Source organism: Schistocerca gregaria, chromosome 2, assembly GCF_023897955.1.
Source record: "Schistocerca gregaria isolate iqSchGreg1 chromosome 2, iqSchGreg1.2, whole genome shotgun sequence".
Lineage (NCBI taxonomy): Eukaryota > Metazoa > Arthropoda > Insecta > Orthoptera > Acrididae > Schistocerca > Schistocerca gregaria.
The window spans coordinates 716,198,975-716,214,782 of NC_064921.1; the positions used below are offsets into that span (position 1 = coordinate 716,198,975).

Consider the following 15,808-nt stretch of genomic DNA (forward strand, 5'->3'; position numbering starts at 1 on the left):
ATGAATGTAGAGTGAATAATTTCATCGCACTCTGCAGATGAACAGACGGTGGTGTTTCACTTTCGTCATGTGCTTTCTTAGCGTCAAGGGAAGGCAAATGCACTAAACAAAAAAACACCGGGAAGCCGAAACACCAACTCATAACGAAAAGATAGCGGAATATACTGCAAGCAAAACTTCCAAACACGACTCCTGAAGGCGTCGGTGCCTTAAGAATTATTCCGTGCAGCAATGATCATCTACGAAGAGCCAACTGTATGTGTCGCTCCACCACGCAACTTTTTTTGATATCGTTTTACCTAAATTTCCATTACCTGTTCGTTACAAGAATACCGTGTGGCTTTCAACTGGTCTGCTTCGTCCAGCAGCGATAGTAGTAACTAAACCGACCACAGTATCATTAAAAGTAGGTCAGACACAAAAGTCGGAGTTGCTCTGTAGCTCATGTTATTCTGCTTTCAAATGCAATTGTATGGCTGGGAGTAGGGGCGTACTCCTGTAATGCAGGCGTCCGGGAGGCCGTTGCTGTGGGAGACATCTGGGAACAACTACAGACACGGCCGTTTCATTAGCTCAGGAACGACCGCGATGCTCTTATCGAGCTCTGCAGATTGACCGGACTGCAGTGCGGAATTTTCGGCTAGTGGTGGCTCGGGGTTAAGAGAAGTCGGGAGCTGTGAGCAAAACTACATCGGGAAACCGAAACAGACGACTCATAACGAAAAGATTGCGGAATGTACTGCAAAAGCAAACGTTGGAGAAGACGAACTCTGAAGCCGTCGGTGCTTTAACAATCATTCCGTGCAGCAACGATAATCTGGGAAGAGCGAAGGGTGGGTTCCGCTCGACCACACAACAAATTTTATATAATGTTCTACTTGTTCTAAATTTGCGTTTCCAGATCATCAGTAAAATACTGTGAGATTTACACCTGGCTTGCTTCTTCCAAAAGCGATATTAAGAAATACATCGACTGCAACGTCATTAGGGGTCGCGGGTCCGGACGCCGGCGCGCCAGCGGCGGCCTGTCGGGGCTGCTGGTGCCTCCATGTAGAGCTACCGCTGGGCCCGGGCTCCTTGCCGCTAACGAAGTGATTGCTTTTGGTGACATCATATGCAATAGCGACTGCGCGAATTGACGGTAGCTCGTACGGAAAGCAAGAGTAGCTGATGCTACCGAGGACTCGGCCGCGAGCTTGTCCGACGACTTCTTGGGCTCTTATTCGTGGTGGCATTCAGACAGGCAAGGGTGCTGTCGATTGTTGCGTACGAATGCGAAATACCTGCATTGTGCGTTTCCGCAAAGTGATTTTTACGCCAAAGTTGTGATCGTCCTGCAAGTTGTGTCACATGTGGATCTCAGAGCTTAGCAGTTTCCGTGGTGTAGCGGTTATCACGTCTGCCTAACAGGCAGAAGGTCTCCGTTTCGATTCCGGGCGTAATCACTTTTTCGTCGCACTCAACAAGACACTTGCTACAATCTCTACTGTGAACATTTAAATCAATTTCAAACGTCCAACCACCAGGCTGCAGATGGCTCAAATGATACATGAAACTCTTTCAGAACCGGCTACTAGGTTTTTGTGCTTACCTGGAGGGCAGGAAATGCGCGGAACAGCCGCCGGCATGCCGGTAGTCGCCACACGTTTGCACAAAACGCAAGGGCTCGTCCGGGATATGAACCCGGGACATCCTGCACCCGAAGCAGGAATCATACCACTTTTTTTTTTTTTTTTTTTTTCTTTTTTTTTTTTAAGAAGTAGTGGCAGGCAGGCGGCGGCAAAGAGGGCAGGGGTCAAGAATCCTGAGGCCTGGCCTCGATGTCGCCCCCATACCAGTCACCCATTTGTATATGTGAAAAAATTTTTTTAATTTTTTTATTTTTTATTTATAATTTTGTTTGAACCACTTTTTTTTTCCTCTTTTTTTTTTTTTTTTTTTTTTTTTTTTTTTTTTTTTTTTTTTTTTTTTTTTTATGAGGATCTTCCAGAAGGGATCCATTCTTCCACCAGAACTCAATCCATTTCTTCTAGGTGAGTGAGGCGTTAACGGCAAAAAAAAAAAATGATGACACTATCAACTATGTTAAGCAGTGTCGAACTAAAGTACCTTTTCTGGTTAGGATTAATAAATAAATAAATAAGAAATAAGTGATTAAAAAGGAATCTTCTCCTTTGTTGGTGCAAAATATAAGAAAACGAAAAGTGTTTGTTTTTTTTTCTCTAGTGTTGTCTTCACATCTTTCGTCTGTTATTGTCCTCTGCTGCTCCTCAATGATGTAGCGAATAGTCGGTTTCGCCTTACTTCGAAAGAAGGTTAAACATGCATTCATGTCTCGTGGTATAGTTTCGGGCGTTCTTTAAATATTACGTTCCCCGTCATGGCAAGACTGACGGGTCGAGTGTCGAATCGCATATCACACAATGGTCTTGCTTAAAAAGTTGGCAAAGGTCGCCTTGTAGTTACGTTCGCGTGCGATCATGCTGTGCTGCAGGGTCAGGTATAGAACAAAATCGTCTTTGTTCTTATCGCCAGTACTAAAAATATAGTGCACTGTGTGACCTATTATCCAGTTGACAGCATTCCGCTTTGTCCTGGGAAATGGGATTGCGTCAGGGTTGAGAAAGTCAGCTGGCGTTATCGCAGATGGTGAGGTCCTCTTGATGCTCGACAGTTTCTGTCGGGCGTAACCCCATATATCTTTCGTGGTACCACAGACGAAACGGTGTTCTTCGCTGTCTATGAGATTACACGTGACACACATTGGCGAGTCCTGCAAATGAATTGCATGAAGCCTGGACTGCGTCGGGATTTTTCTATTGACGGCAGCGTACCACGTCGCCTTTACTTGCGAAGGTAAGTAGGGGCTGTGGATGTTTTGCCACGTCGCGTCCCAGTTGTAGTTTGGAAATTTTTGTTCGATAACATTCCGTGATTTAGTTGCCACAAAGGAGTTGTAGATTGCCTTAACTGTCGTCAAATTCTTTTCAGAGACTGTTGTATGGACATAACTATACTCTAAGAGAAAACTCTTGAAGTGGTAGAGCGCAGTCGGTATATGGTGCACATCAATTGGCGGTTGAAGATCAGTCGGTGCGATTTCATTCAGGACAAGAGCGGTCAGACTGGGCGGTGACTGTTTCCATAGCTTGTAAGTTTTGCAGAAATAAAGAGCTTTCGCTTTTTTGTGTACATCGGTGAGACTGAGTCCGCCATCTCGCGTTGGGAGTGTCAAGGTGTCATATCGAACTTTAAAGATCTGGCCACGACATACAAAGTGTCCAAGCGCGGACAGCATGCATTTGGCTATATCGGTGGGGATGGGCAAAACTTGAGCCACATAATTGATTTTGGCAGTGATATAAATATTGGCCAATTCAACCTTTTGAAGCTCGTCCAATTTCCTGACGCTATGTAACTTCGCACAAGCACGAATTTCGTTGAGCAATTGCTTATAATTGGCGGCAATGGTGTGGCGGATGGTGTTCCGAAAATCGACACCGAGACACGTCATCCTAGTGATCTCTTTAAGCTGGCCATGACCGATCGCGCCTATGCCTTGCCCAACGTTCATGATCCCTGATTTCGTCCAATGCAGTTTCGCATCAGATGCCTTTTCATATTGTGAGATGATCAGGAGACCCCTCTCGACCTCATTGACATTCATAGCTAGGAAGGTAACATCATCAGCGTAAGCTCGGCACACTATCTTCTGCCCGTGTATGTGGAGTCCTTGTAAACGTTCCGTCAAGGTGACTAGCAGCGGTTCGATCGCAATGGCAAACAGCGCCATCGACATAGGGCAGCCCTGCCTAACAGAACTGTTTATCGGGACGGCGCGACTTGGCTGACCGTTAACGACAAGTTTGGATGTACTATTCCGTAACAATTTCTGTATGATGCTGATGAACTGCGGAGGAAAACCCAGAGTCTGCATTATCTGGAAAAGGTAAGGATGGTTCACTCTGTCGAAAGCCTGTGCGAAATCTAAAGTTACGATAGCACATCGGATTTTGCAAGCGTCCGCAACAGAAATCACATCTCGATAGTCTGATAATGTCTGATATATAGCTCTGTCCTTTCCAACACTCGTTTGATGTGATCCAATGACGGTATGCATCACAGTTTTCATTCTCGTTGCGAGAATGCGAGCAAAAATTTTGTAGTCGCTGTTGAGCAACGTAATGGGTCGCAAAGTTGCGACGGTGTTATTGCTCGTCCGTTTCGGGAGTAAGACCACAAGTCCTTCACTGAATGGCGGAGGAATGGGCATGTCCGGTTGGAGAAGTTCGTTGCAGAGCACCGTCAGCTTTGTCTTCAGTTGTGGCCAGAAGACTTGATAAAGTTCCACCGGGAGACCGTCACATCCGGGAGATTTGTTTTTTGGACTGTGGAACACCACATCTTCCAGTTCATCTTCCGTTACATCGGTGACGAGTTCGGCTACATCCGCAGGGCGAAGCCTGTGCGTTAAGCTGCTCCGGAACTCTGCAAGGGCTTCGTCGTCGGTAGGTTTATTGGACATCAAGTCAGTGTAATAAGTTTGAACGGCGTCTCTGATATCGTGTTGCCGAGTTAGAATCGTGCCGTCTTCGGATTGTAGTTCAGTTAAGATCTTTGTCCGTGCTCGTTTAGTTTCACGTATCAGGTGATAAATGGATGGCTGTTCGCCTTTTGCCATAGTCGAAACCCGACCTCTAATTTTGTAACCTTCCATCTGTTTTCGTTTCAAAAGTAATATTTTTGCTTGCAGTCTTTTAATGCGGGGGTAGTTGTCAATCACAGTGGCATCAAGAGTATATAAGTCTCGAAGACATTGATAATAAAACTCCATCGTTCTCTTAAACCACCAGTTCTTATTCCGGGAATATTGTATCATGGATGTACGAATTTTCGGTTTAGCGCATTCGAGCCACCATTGCAATGCCGAGCCGTACGTACTGAATTTGGCTTCACTTTCATTCCACGCTCGAGTGAAGGCTTCTCTGCATTCAGGATCGTCTAAATGTGCAACATTTAGTTTCCATAGTCCTTTGCCTCGGTAGGTTTCCTGTTTCCCCAAATTCAGCGTGCAAATATAAGCCGCATGGTCGGAGAAACTGGTTGGCCAGACCTCAGTTTGTAAAATTCGCTGTCTGAGAGTGTCCGATACGTAAATGCGGTCCAATCTACTCGCTGAATGATTCGTGACGTGAGTAAAACCAGGTGTTGTACCAAACTTGTGCTCCCACGTATCGACTAAACGTAAATCCTTGACGATCTGTTCTAATTCAATCGATTTATTGAAATGCGGCGTCTGATCTTTGGCGTTAAGTACACAGTTAAAATCTCCCGCCAATATTAGGTGGTCATATTGTGTTGCAAAAAGCGGAAGTATTTCTTCCTTGAAAAAGTCCGCTCGGCGTCGCCTATTAGTTGAGCCGGATGGTGCATACAGATTTAGGAGTCTAACATTATTGATAGTCACGCCAATTCCCCTACAACTTATGAGTCGTTCTACATTCTGGACGATAATTCCTTCTTTCGTGAGAATAGCGGTGCCTAAATCGGAACCGTGTCCCGGATTGGCCGTCACATTATAACCGGGAATGTGGTTCAAAGCAATGTCGGCGACCTCCTGAAGCAAGAGGATATCAATGTCGGCGGCGTATAAGAGGTCTACGATGTTGTCGAGTTTGAGGGAACTGCGGATTTTATTTATATTTAATGTACCAATTTTATACGCCTGCTGATCAGTCATTCACGCTCTTACGAGAGTAAGAAGGAATCGGCGCCGTTTTAAAAGAAGTCAGAGTCCTCTTCTTTGTTTGCCTGCCGTGGATCCAGTAACTTATCATCATGTGCCGGTTCTACTGCCGTAGAAGGCTGTTCGGGAAATCGGGAAGTGACTGGAATATCAGTTGCATCAGCGTCCATGTGTTCGACCTCTGGTTCCGCCGCCCAGTCTATAGTGCTGGGGTTCTTGGACGCAAGAGGATGATGTTGTCGTTGTTCTTTTAAACAATGATCAACATCGTCACTGCACATGGGAGACACCTGGCCGGTAGCATCGCGAGAGGGCTCAGTTAGCGTGATTGCACGATCTTCATCCCGCAGGTGTGCAGAAGTTAGCGCCTGTTGTCGGGAGGATTCTGGTGATTTTGCACTGACTTTGTCCATGATTTGCTGCACCTTTCCCCGCAACGACGCCGCCGCCTCTTCCGCACCCTGGCGGGCGATTCTGCGTTTCTTGTTCTTCCGCGGGGATTTAGCAGGTGGACAACGCTCATCGGAATCCGAGATTTCATGGTGGGGTTGTGGGGAACGACATTCAGCAGTCACAGTCCTGACTTGCGTCTCTGAGGAGGTGGAATTTTGTTCTGTTGACAGAGTCGGGGACTGCGCTACGGAATCAACCACGTCACTCACACTCAGGTGTTGCTCTTGTCGCTCAGAAATGTCAACAAGTTGCTCGGCCGTTGGAGGAAGGGTTGGTTGGGGGCGAATGTCTACTTCGGTATCCATGGGCAGTTGGTCGGTCGGTTGGTCGCGAGCCACCGAAGCGGAAGTGGTGGACAAAATAGTCATCTCCGCGGACTTCACCGGTTCACCTGTCGGCAGCTGCACAACACGTCTTTGAATACATTCAGAACGAATATGACCTGGAGAATTGCAAGCTGCACACGTTCGTGGTTGACCATCATAAATGACGATACCTCGATAACCGCAAACGTTAATGTAAGACGGAATATGTCGTAATAAGTCCACCTTCAACTGCCTGACACCGTTCAAAACCTGATATTTGTGAGCACCGGACCATTTTTCTGCAAAATTACTGAGGACCTTCCCAAAGGGTGCAATAACAAGATTGATCGCATCTGTAGGAACTTCAAAGGGTAGCTCAAAAATTCGAATTGTTCGAATACCAAGTCCCACATGATCGACAGTAACTTCGCCAATATTTCCATCACTGTGTTTAAACTTAAGCTTACCACCGGTATTATTGACAACTCGTTCGCATAACGCAGGGTTTTTCAGCTTCAAGTACATCACACTACTCACAATTGACAAGTGAAAACCAACAGTATCTTCAAACGGAACTTGAACAACTTCCTCTAACCAATCCTCAATTTCGAAAGATTTAGGTCGAGCAAAACGTCGATCAAAGGTAAATTTCAGAGTGTCCTTTCTACTAAGTTGAGCCATTACTGCATTTTCGAACGTTGACAGAATATCTAACTACTGCGAAGCGCCGGCGAAAACGCACAGACTTACACAGCGGATGTAAACAAAGCCAGCCGCAGAGCGAAGCACAGCACGACGAACCGCTCGCCACCGCCGCTGCAGGCAGACTGCCACTAGACCAACGAGCCTTCTCGATGCACATGACTATCGCCTCCGTTCTTGCTATCACCGTGCAGAGCTGCTGCTCACCCAGCGTTCTCCCTGGCTGTTGCGGTTTGATTGTTTTTATCGTTGTCTTTTACTATAGCAACTTCTAGAATCGGACGGAGCTCGTAGCCGATGCCCTTGCTTACGCAGGAAAAATCTGTTGGAGCTACGGTTTTCCAGGTAGTACAACGGCAAAACCGTCGTTTCCGTGGTGTAGCGGTTATCACGTCTGCTTTACACGCAGAAGGTCCCCGGTTCGATCCCGGGCGGAAGCACGACTTTTTTTAAACCCGTTTTAGGATTCCATTTCCGAGATAACGTCACGTCTGCGTGTGCGGGATAATAAATGTCGTGTGCTACCTCATTTTACTGTCAAATGCTCTTGCTCCCATAGTGCACCGGTATTCAGTAACTCAGAACGCTCGTAGCTCCATTCTGGCCTGCAAAATTTAGTATCCATTTCTTCAAGACTACTTCAAGTTCGCTTCATACTGGCTTTCCTGATCTCTTTGCACTCGCCTTGTCACAACTCTGTTGAAGTGTGAACATAACTAATAGTGAGAAACTCTTAACTACGCTCAGTCTTGTATCCCACGCTTTGGTTGACGTTGTCGCTAATCAGATGAAGGTAGACTGCTCCACGATTGAGCTTCGTCTCCACTCACGGTGCACACGTTCTGCAAAGACAACCTTTGTTTTCCGTTGCATGCAAGATTACTGTCGGCTCTTCTACAGAAATCGACCTATGTAATTTACTGGTATCAGATTCTTGCCATATCAAACGGTCCCTTCATGACCGTAGGGCCACACACAGCGTGCTGCGGCACGCATCTGTTCTTCATTGCAGAGCTACAAACGTGGGTGAGCTCCACCTACTCTTCAGCACGGTCAAAACGATAGGGCTCGTCCGGGATTTGAACCCAGGACCTCCTGCACCCAAAGCAGGAATCATACCCCTAGACCAACGAGCCACCTGCCGGTGGCAGTGAAGGTAATCCCAAGCAGTCCAGCTCCGAGGAACACAAACTTTCATGTAAATCAGAAAGAAAAGCGCTTTCTGAAGGCAGCGCCCACCACTGATGGAAAGAATATTAAAGGCAATGAATGTAGAGTGAATAATTTCATCGCACTCTGCAGATGAACAGACGGTGGTGTTTCACTTTCGTCATGTGCTTTCTTAGCGTCAAGGGAAGGCAAATGCACTAAACAAAAAAAACACCGGGAAGCCGAAACACCAACTCATAACGAAAAGATAGCGGAATATACTGCAAGCAAAACTTCCAAACACGACTCCTGAAGGCGTCGGTGCCTTAAGAATTATTCCGTGCAGCAATGATCATCTACGAAGAGCCAACTGTATGTGTCGCTCCACCACGCAACTTTTTTTGATATCGTTTTACCTAAATTTCCATTACCTGTTCGTTACAAGAATACCGTGTGGCTTTCAACTGGTCTGCTTCGTCCAGCAGCGATAGTAGTAACTAAACCGACCACAGTATCATTAAAAGTAGGTCAGACACAAAAGTCGGAGTTGCTCTGTAGCTCATGTTATTCTGCTTTCAAATGCAATTGTATGGCTGGGAGTAGGGGCGTACTCCTGTAATGCAGGCGTCCGGGAGGCCGTTGCTGTGGGAGACATCTGGGAACAACTACAGACACGGCCGTTTCATTAGCTCAGGAACGACCGCGATGCTCTTATCGAGCTCTGCAGATTGACCGGACTGCAGTGCGGAATTTTCGGCTAGTGGTGGCTCGGGGTTAAGAGAAGTCGGGAGCTGTGAGCAAAACTACATCGGGAAACCGAAACAGACGACTCATAATGAAAAGATTGCGGAATGTACTGCAAAAGCAAACGTTGGAGAAGACGAACTCTGAAGCCGTCGGTGCTTTAACAATCATTCCGTGCAGCAACGATAATCTGGGAAGAGCGAAGGGTGGGTTCCGCTCGACCACACAACAAATTTTATATAATGTTCTACTTGTTCTAAATTTGCGTTTCCAGATCATCAGTAAAATACTGTGAGATTTACACCTGGCTTGCTTCTTCCAAAAGCGATATTAAGAAATACATCGACTGCAACGTCATTAGGGGTCGCGGGTCCGGACGCCGGCGCGCCAGCGGCGGCCTGTCGGGGCTGCTGGTGCCTCCATGTAGAGCTACCGCTGGGCCCGGGCTCCTTGCCGCTAACGAAGTGATTGCTTTTGGTGACATCATATGCAATAGCGACTGCGCGAATTGACGGTAGCTCGTACGGAAAGCAAGAGTAGCTGATGCTACCGAGGACTCGGCCGCGAGCTTGTCCGACGACTTCTTGGGCTCTTATTCGTGGTGGCATTCAGACAGGCAAGGGTGCTGTCGATTGTTGCGTACGAATGCGAAATACCTGCATTGTGCGTTTCCGCAAAGTGATTTTTACGCCAAAGTTGTGATCGTCCTGCAAGTTGTGTCACATGTGGATCTCAGAGCTTAGCAGTTTCCGTGGTGTAGCGGTTATCACGTCTGCCTAACAGGCAGAAGGTCTCCGTTTCGATTCCGGGCGTAATCACTTTTTCGTCGCACTCAACAAGACACTTGCTACAATCTCTACTGTGAACATTTAAATCAATTTCAAACGTCCAACCACCAGGCTGCAGATGGCTCAAATGATACATGAAACTCTTTCAGAACCGGCTACTAGGTTTTTGTGCTTACCTGGAGGGCAGGAAATGCGCGGAACAGCCGCCGGCATGCCGGTAGTCGCCACACGTTTGCACAAAACGCAAGGGCTCGTCCGGGATTTGAACCCGGGACCTCCTGCACCCGAAGCAGGAATCATACCCCTAGACCAACGAGCCTTCTCGATGCACATGACTATCGCCTCCGTTCTTGCTATCACCGTGCAGAGCTGCTGCTCACCCAGCGTTCTCCCTGGCTGTTGCGGTTTGATTGTTTTTATCGTTGTCTTTTACTATAGCAACTTCTAGAATCGGACGGAGCTCGTAGCCGATGCCCTTGCTTACGCAGGAAAAATCTGTTGGAGCTACGGTTTTCCAGGTAGTACAACGGCAAAACCGTCGTTTCCGTGGTGTAGCGGTTATCACGTCTGCTTTACACGCAGAAGGTCCCCGGTTCGATCCCGGGCGGAAGCACGACTTTTTTTAAACCCGTTTTAGGATTCCATTTCCGAGATAACGTCACGTCTGCGTGTGCGGGATAATAAATGTCGTGTGCTACCTCATTTTACTGTCAAATGCTCTTGCTCCCATAGTGCACCGGTATTCAGTAACTCAGAACGCTCGTAGCTCCATTCTGGCCTGCAAAATTTAGTATCCATTTCTTCAAGACTACTTCAAGTTCGCTTCATACTGGCTTTCCTGATCTCTTTGCACTCGCCTTGTCACAACTCTGTTGAAGTGTGAACATAACTAATAGTGAGAAACTCGTAACTACGCTCAGTCTTGTATCCCACTCTTTGGTTGACGTTGTCGCTAATCAGATGAAGGTAGACTGCTCCACGATTGAGCTTCGTCTCCACTCACGGTGCACACGTTCTGCAAAGACAACCTTTGTTTTCCGTTGCATGCAAGATTACTGTCGGCTCTTCTACAGAAATCGACCTATGTAATTTACTGGTATCAGATTCTTGCCATATCAAACGGTCCCTTCATGACCGTAGGGCCACACACAGCGTGCTGCGGCACGCATCTGTTCTTCATTGCAGAGCTACAAACGTGGGTGAGCTCCACCTACTCTTCAGCACGGTCAAAACGATAGGGCTCGTCCGGGATTTGAACCCGGGACCTCCTGCACCCAAAGCAGGAATCATACCCCTAGACCAACGAGCCACCTGCCGGTGGCAGTGAAGGTAATCCCAAGCAGTCCAGCTCCGAGGAACACAAACTTTCATGTAAATCAGAAAGAAAAGCGCTTTCTGAAGGCAGCGCCCACCACTGATGGAAAGAATATTAAAGGCAATGAATGTAGAGTGAATAATTTCATCGCACTCTGCAGATGAACAGACGGTGGTGTTTCACTTTCGTCATGTGCTTTCTTAGCGTCAAGGGAAGGCAAATGCACTAAACAAAAAAACACCGGGAAGCCGAAACACCAACTCATAACGAAAAGATAGCGGAATATACTGCAAGCAAAACTTCCAAACACGACTCCTGAAGGCGTCGGTGCCTTAAGAATTATTCCGTGCAGCAATGATCATCTACGAAGAGCCAACTGTATGTGTCGCTCCACCACGCAACTTTTTTTGATATCGTTTTACCTAAATTTCCATTACCTGTTCGTTACAAGAATACCGTGTGGCTTTCAACTGGTCTGCTTCGTCCAGCAGCGATAGTAGTAACTAAACCGACCACAGTATCATTAAAAGTAGGTCAGACACAAAAGTCGGAGTTGCTCTGTAGCTCATGTTATTCTGCTTTCAAATGCAATTGTATGGCTGGGAGTAGGGGCGTACTCCTGTAATGCAGGCGTCCGGGAGGCCGTTGCTGTGGGAGACATCTGGGAACAACTACAGACACGGCCGTTTCATTAGCTCAGGAACGACCGCGATGCTCTTATCGAGCTCTGCAGATTGACCGGACTGCAGTGCGGAATTTTCGGCTAGTGGTGGCTCGGGGTTAAGAGAAGTCGGGAGCTGTGAGCAAAACTACATCGGGAAACCGAAACAGACGACTCATAACGAAAAGATTGCGGAATGTACTGCAAAAGCAAACGTTGGAGAAGACGAACTCTGAAGCCGTCGGTGCTTTAACAATCATTCCGTGCAGCAACGATAATCTGGGAAGAGCGAAGGGTGGGTTCCGCTCGACCACACAACAAATTTTATATAATGTTCTACTTGTTCTAAATTTGCGTTTCCAGATCATCAGTAAAATACTGTGAGATTTACACCTGGCTTGCTTCTTCCAAAAGCGATATTAAGAAATACATCGACTGCAACGTCATTAGGGGTCGCGGGTCCGGGCGCCGGCGCGCCAGCGGCGGCCTGTCGGGGCTGCTGGTGCCTCCATGTAGAGCTACCGCTGGGCCCGGGCTCCTTGCCGCTAACGAAGTGATTGCTTTTGGTGACATCATATGCAATAGCGACTGCGCGAATTGACGGTAGCTCGTACGGAAAGCAAGAGTAGCTGATGCTACCGAGGACTCGGCCGCGAGCTTGTCCGACAACTTCTTGGGCTCTTATTCGTGGTGGCATTCAGACAGGCAAGGGTGCTGTCGATTGTTGCGTACGAATGCTAAATACCTGCATTGTGCGTTTCCGCAAAGTGATTTTTACGCCAAAGTTGTGATCGTCCTGCAAGTTGTGTCACATGTGGATCTCAGAGCTTAGCAGTTTCCGTGGTGTAGCGGTTATCACGTCTGCCTAACAGGCAGAAGGTCTCCGTTTCGATTCCGGGCGTAATCACTTTTTCGTCGCACTCAACAAGACACTTGCTACAATCTCTACTGTGAACATTTAAATCAATTTCAAACGTCCAACCACCAGGCTGCAGATGGCTCAAATGATACATGAAACTCTTTCAGAACCGGCTACTAGGTTTTTGTGCTTACCTGGAGGGCAGGAAATGCGCGGAACAGCCGCCGGCATGCCGGTAGTCGCCACACGTTTGCACAAAACGCAAGGGCTCGTCCGGGATTTGAACCCGGGACCTCCTGCACCCGAAGCAGGAATCATACCCCTAGACCAACGAGCCTTCTCGATGCACATGACTATCGCCTCCGTTCTTGCTATCACCGTGCAGAGCTGCTGCTCACCCAGCGTTCTCCCTGGCTGTTGCGGTTTGATTGTTTTTATCGTTGTCTTTTACTATAGCAACTTCTAGAATCGGACGGAGCTCGTAGCCGATGCCCTTGCTTACGCAGGAAAAATCTGTTGGAGCTACGGTTTTCCAGGTAGTACAACGGCAAAACCGTCGTTTCCGTGGTGTAGCGGTTATCACGTCTGCTTTACACGCAGAAGGTCCCCGGTTCGATCCCGGGCGGAAGCACGACTTTTTTTAAACCCGTTTTAGGATTCCATTTCCGAGATAACGTCACGTCTGCGTGTGCGGGATAATAAATGTCGTGTGCTACCTCATTTTACTGTCAAATGCTCTTGCTCCCATAGTGCACCGGTATTCAGTAACTCAGAACGCTCGTAGCTCCATTCTGGCCTGCAAAATTTAGTATCCATTTCTTCAAGACTACTTCAAGTTCGCTTCATACTGGCTTTCCTGATCTCTTTGCACTCGCCTTGTCACAACTCTGTTGAAGTGTGAACATAACTAATAGTGAGAAACTCGTAACTACGCTCAGTCTTGTATCCCACTCTTTGGTTGACGTTAATCAGATGAAGGTAGACTGCTCCACGATTGAGCTTCGTCTCCACTCACGGTGCACACGTTCTGCAAAGACAACCTTTGTTTTCCGTTGCATGCAAGATTACTGTCGGCTCTTCTACAGAAATCGACCTATGTAATTTACTGGTATCAGATTCTTGCCATATCAAACGGTCCCTTCATGACCGTAGGGCCACACACAGCGTGCTGCGGCACGCATCTGTTCTTCATTGCAGAGCTACAAACGTGGGTGAGCTCCACCTACTCTTCAGCACGGTCAAAACGATAGGGCTCGTCCGGGATTTGAACCCGGGACCTCCTGCACCCAAAGCAGGAATCATACCCCTAGACCAACGAGCCACCTGCCGGTGGCAGTGAAGGTAATCCCAAGCAGTCCAGCTCCGAGGAACACAAACTTTCATGTAAATCAGAAAGAAAAGCGCTTTCTGAAGGCAGCGCCCACCACTGATGGAAAGAATATTAAAGGCAATGAATGTAGAGTGAATAATTTCATCGCACTCTGCAGATGAACAGACGGTGGTGTTTCACTTTCGTCATGTGCTTTCTTAGCGTCAAGGGAAGGCAAATGCACTAAACAAAAAAACACCGGGAAGCCGAAACACCAACTCATAACGAAAAGATAGCGGAATATACTGCAAGCAAAACTTCCAAACACGACTCCTGAAGGCGTCGGTGCCTTAAGAATTATTCCGTGCAGCAATGATCATCTACGAAGAGCCAACTGTATGTGTCGCTCCACCACGCAACTTTTTTTGATATCGTTTTACCTAAATTTCCATTACCTGTTCGTTACAAGAATACCGTGTGGCTTTCAACTGGTCTGCTTCGTCCAGCAGCGATAGTAGTAACTAAACCGACCACAGTATCATTAAAAGTAGGTCAGACACAAAAGTCGGAGTTGCTCTGTAGCTCATGTTATTCTGCTTTCAAATGCAATTGTATGGCTGGGAGTAGGGGCGTACTCCTGTAATGCAGGCGTCCGGGAGGCCGTTGCTGTGGGAGACATCTGGGAACAACTACAGACACGGCCGTTTCATTAGCTCAGGAACGACCGCGATGCTCTTATCGAGCTCTGCAGATTGACCGGACTGCAGTGCGGAATTTTCGGCTAGTGGTGGCTCGGGGTTAAGAGAAGTCGGGAGCTGTGAGCAAAACTACATCGGGAAACCGAAACAGACGACTCATAACGAAAAGATTGCGGAATGTACTGCAAAAGCAAACGTTGGAGAAGACGAACTCTGAAGCCGTCGGTGCTTTAACAATCATTCCGTGCAGCAACGATAATCTGGGAAGAGCGAAGGGTGGGTTCCGCTCGACCACACAACAAATTTTATATAATGTTCTACTTGTTCTAAATTTGCGTTTCCAGATCATCAGTAAAATACTGTGAGATTTACACCTGGCTTGCTTCTTCCAAAAGCGATATTAAGAAATACATCGACTGCAACGTCATTAGGGGTCGCGGGTCCGGACGCCGGCGCGCCAGCGGCGGCCTGTCGGGGCTGCTGGTGCCTCCATGTAGAGCTACCGCTGGGCCCGGGCTCCTTGCCGCTAACGAAGTGATTGCTTTTGGTGACATCATATGCAATAGCGACTGCGCGAATTGACGGTAGCTCGTACGGAAAGCAAGAGTAGCTGATGCTACCGAGGACTCGGCCGCGAGCTTGTCCGACGACTTCTTGGGCTCTTATTCGTGGTGGCATTCAGACAGGCAAGGGTGCTGTCGATTGTTGCGTACGAATGCGAAATACCTGCATTGTGCGTTTCCGCAAAGTGATTTTTACGCCAAAGTTGTGATCGTCCTGCAAGTTGTGTCACATGTGGATCTCAGAGCTTAGCAGTTTCCGTGGTGTAGCGGTTATCACGTCTGCCTAACAGGCAGAAGGTCTCCGTTTCGATTCCGGGCGTAATCACTTTTTCGTCGCACTCAACAAGACACTTGCTACAATCTCTACTGTGAACATTTAAATCAATTTCAAACGTCCAACCACCAGGCTGCAGATGGCTCAAATGATACATGAAACTCTTTCAGAACCGGCTACTAGGTTTTTGTGCTTACCTGGAGGGCAGGAAATGCGCGGAACAGCCGCCGGCATGCCGGTAG

At 47.6% G+C, this 15,808-nt stretch overlaps 8 non-coding genes across 8 annotated transcripts; 3 read left to right on the top strand and 5 right to left on the bottom strand.

The window, feature by feature from the left end:
* Positions 1-7,573: 7,573 nt before the first annotated feature.
* On the top strand, positions 7,574-7,646 carry Trnav-uac (transfer RNA valine (anticodon UAC)). Its single transcript has one exon. It is a non-coding gene; the product is annotated as a tRNA-Val (tRNA).
* Positions 7,647-8,270: 624 nt separating this feature from the next.
* Trnap-ugg (transfer RNA proline (anticodon UGG)) lies at positions 8,271-8,342 on the bottom strand. Its single transcript has one exon. It is a non-coding gene; the product is annotated as a tRNA-Pro (tRNA).
* A 1,792-nt stretch (positions 8,343-10,134) lies between these two features.
* On the bottom strand, positions 10,135-10,206 carry Trnap-cgg (transfer RNA proline (anticodon CGG)). The gene has a single exon. It is a non-coding gene; the product is annotated as a tRNA-Pro (tRNA).
* A 221-nt stretch (positions 10,207-10,427) lies between these two features.
* Positions 10,428-10,500, top strand: Trnav-uac (transfer RNA valine (anticodon UAC)). Its single transcript has one exon. It is a non-coding gene; the product is annotated as a tRNA-Val (tRNA).
* Positions 10,501-11,124: 624 nt separating this feature from the next.
* Trnap-ugg (transfer RNA proline (anticodon UGG)) lies at positions 11,125-11,196 on the bottom strand. Its single transcript has one exon. It is a non-coding gene; the product is annotated as a tRNA-Pro (tRNA).
* Positions 11,197-12,987: 1,791 nt separating this feature from the next.
* Positions 12,988-13,059, bottom strand: Trnap-cgg (transfer RNA proline (anticodon CGG)). The gene has a single exon. It is a non-coding gene; the product is annotated as a tRNA-Pro (tRNA).
* A 221-nt stretch (positions 13,060-13,280) lies between these two features.
* On the top strand, positions 13,281-13,353 carry Trnav-uac (transfer RNA valine (anticodon UAC)). Its single transcript has one exon. It is a non-coding gene; the product is annotated as a tRNA-Val (tRNA).
* Positions 13,354-13,971: 618 nt separating this feature from the next.
* Positions 13,972-14,043, bottom strand: Trnap-ugg (transfer RNA proline (anticodon UGG)). Its single transcript has one exon. It is a non-coding gene; the product is annotated as a tRNA-Pro (tRNA).
* Between the last annotated feature and the right edge of the window lie 1,765 nt (positions 14,044-15,808).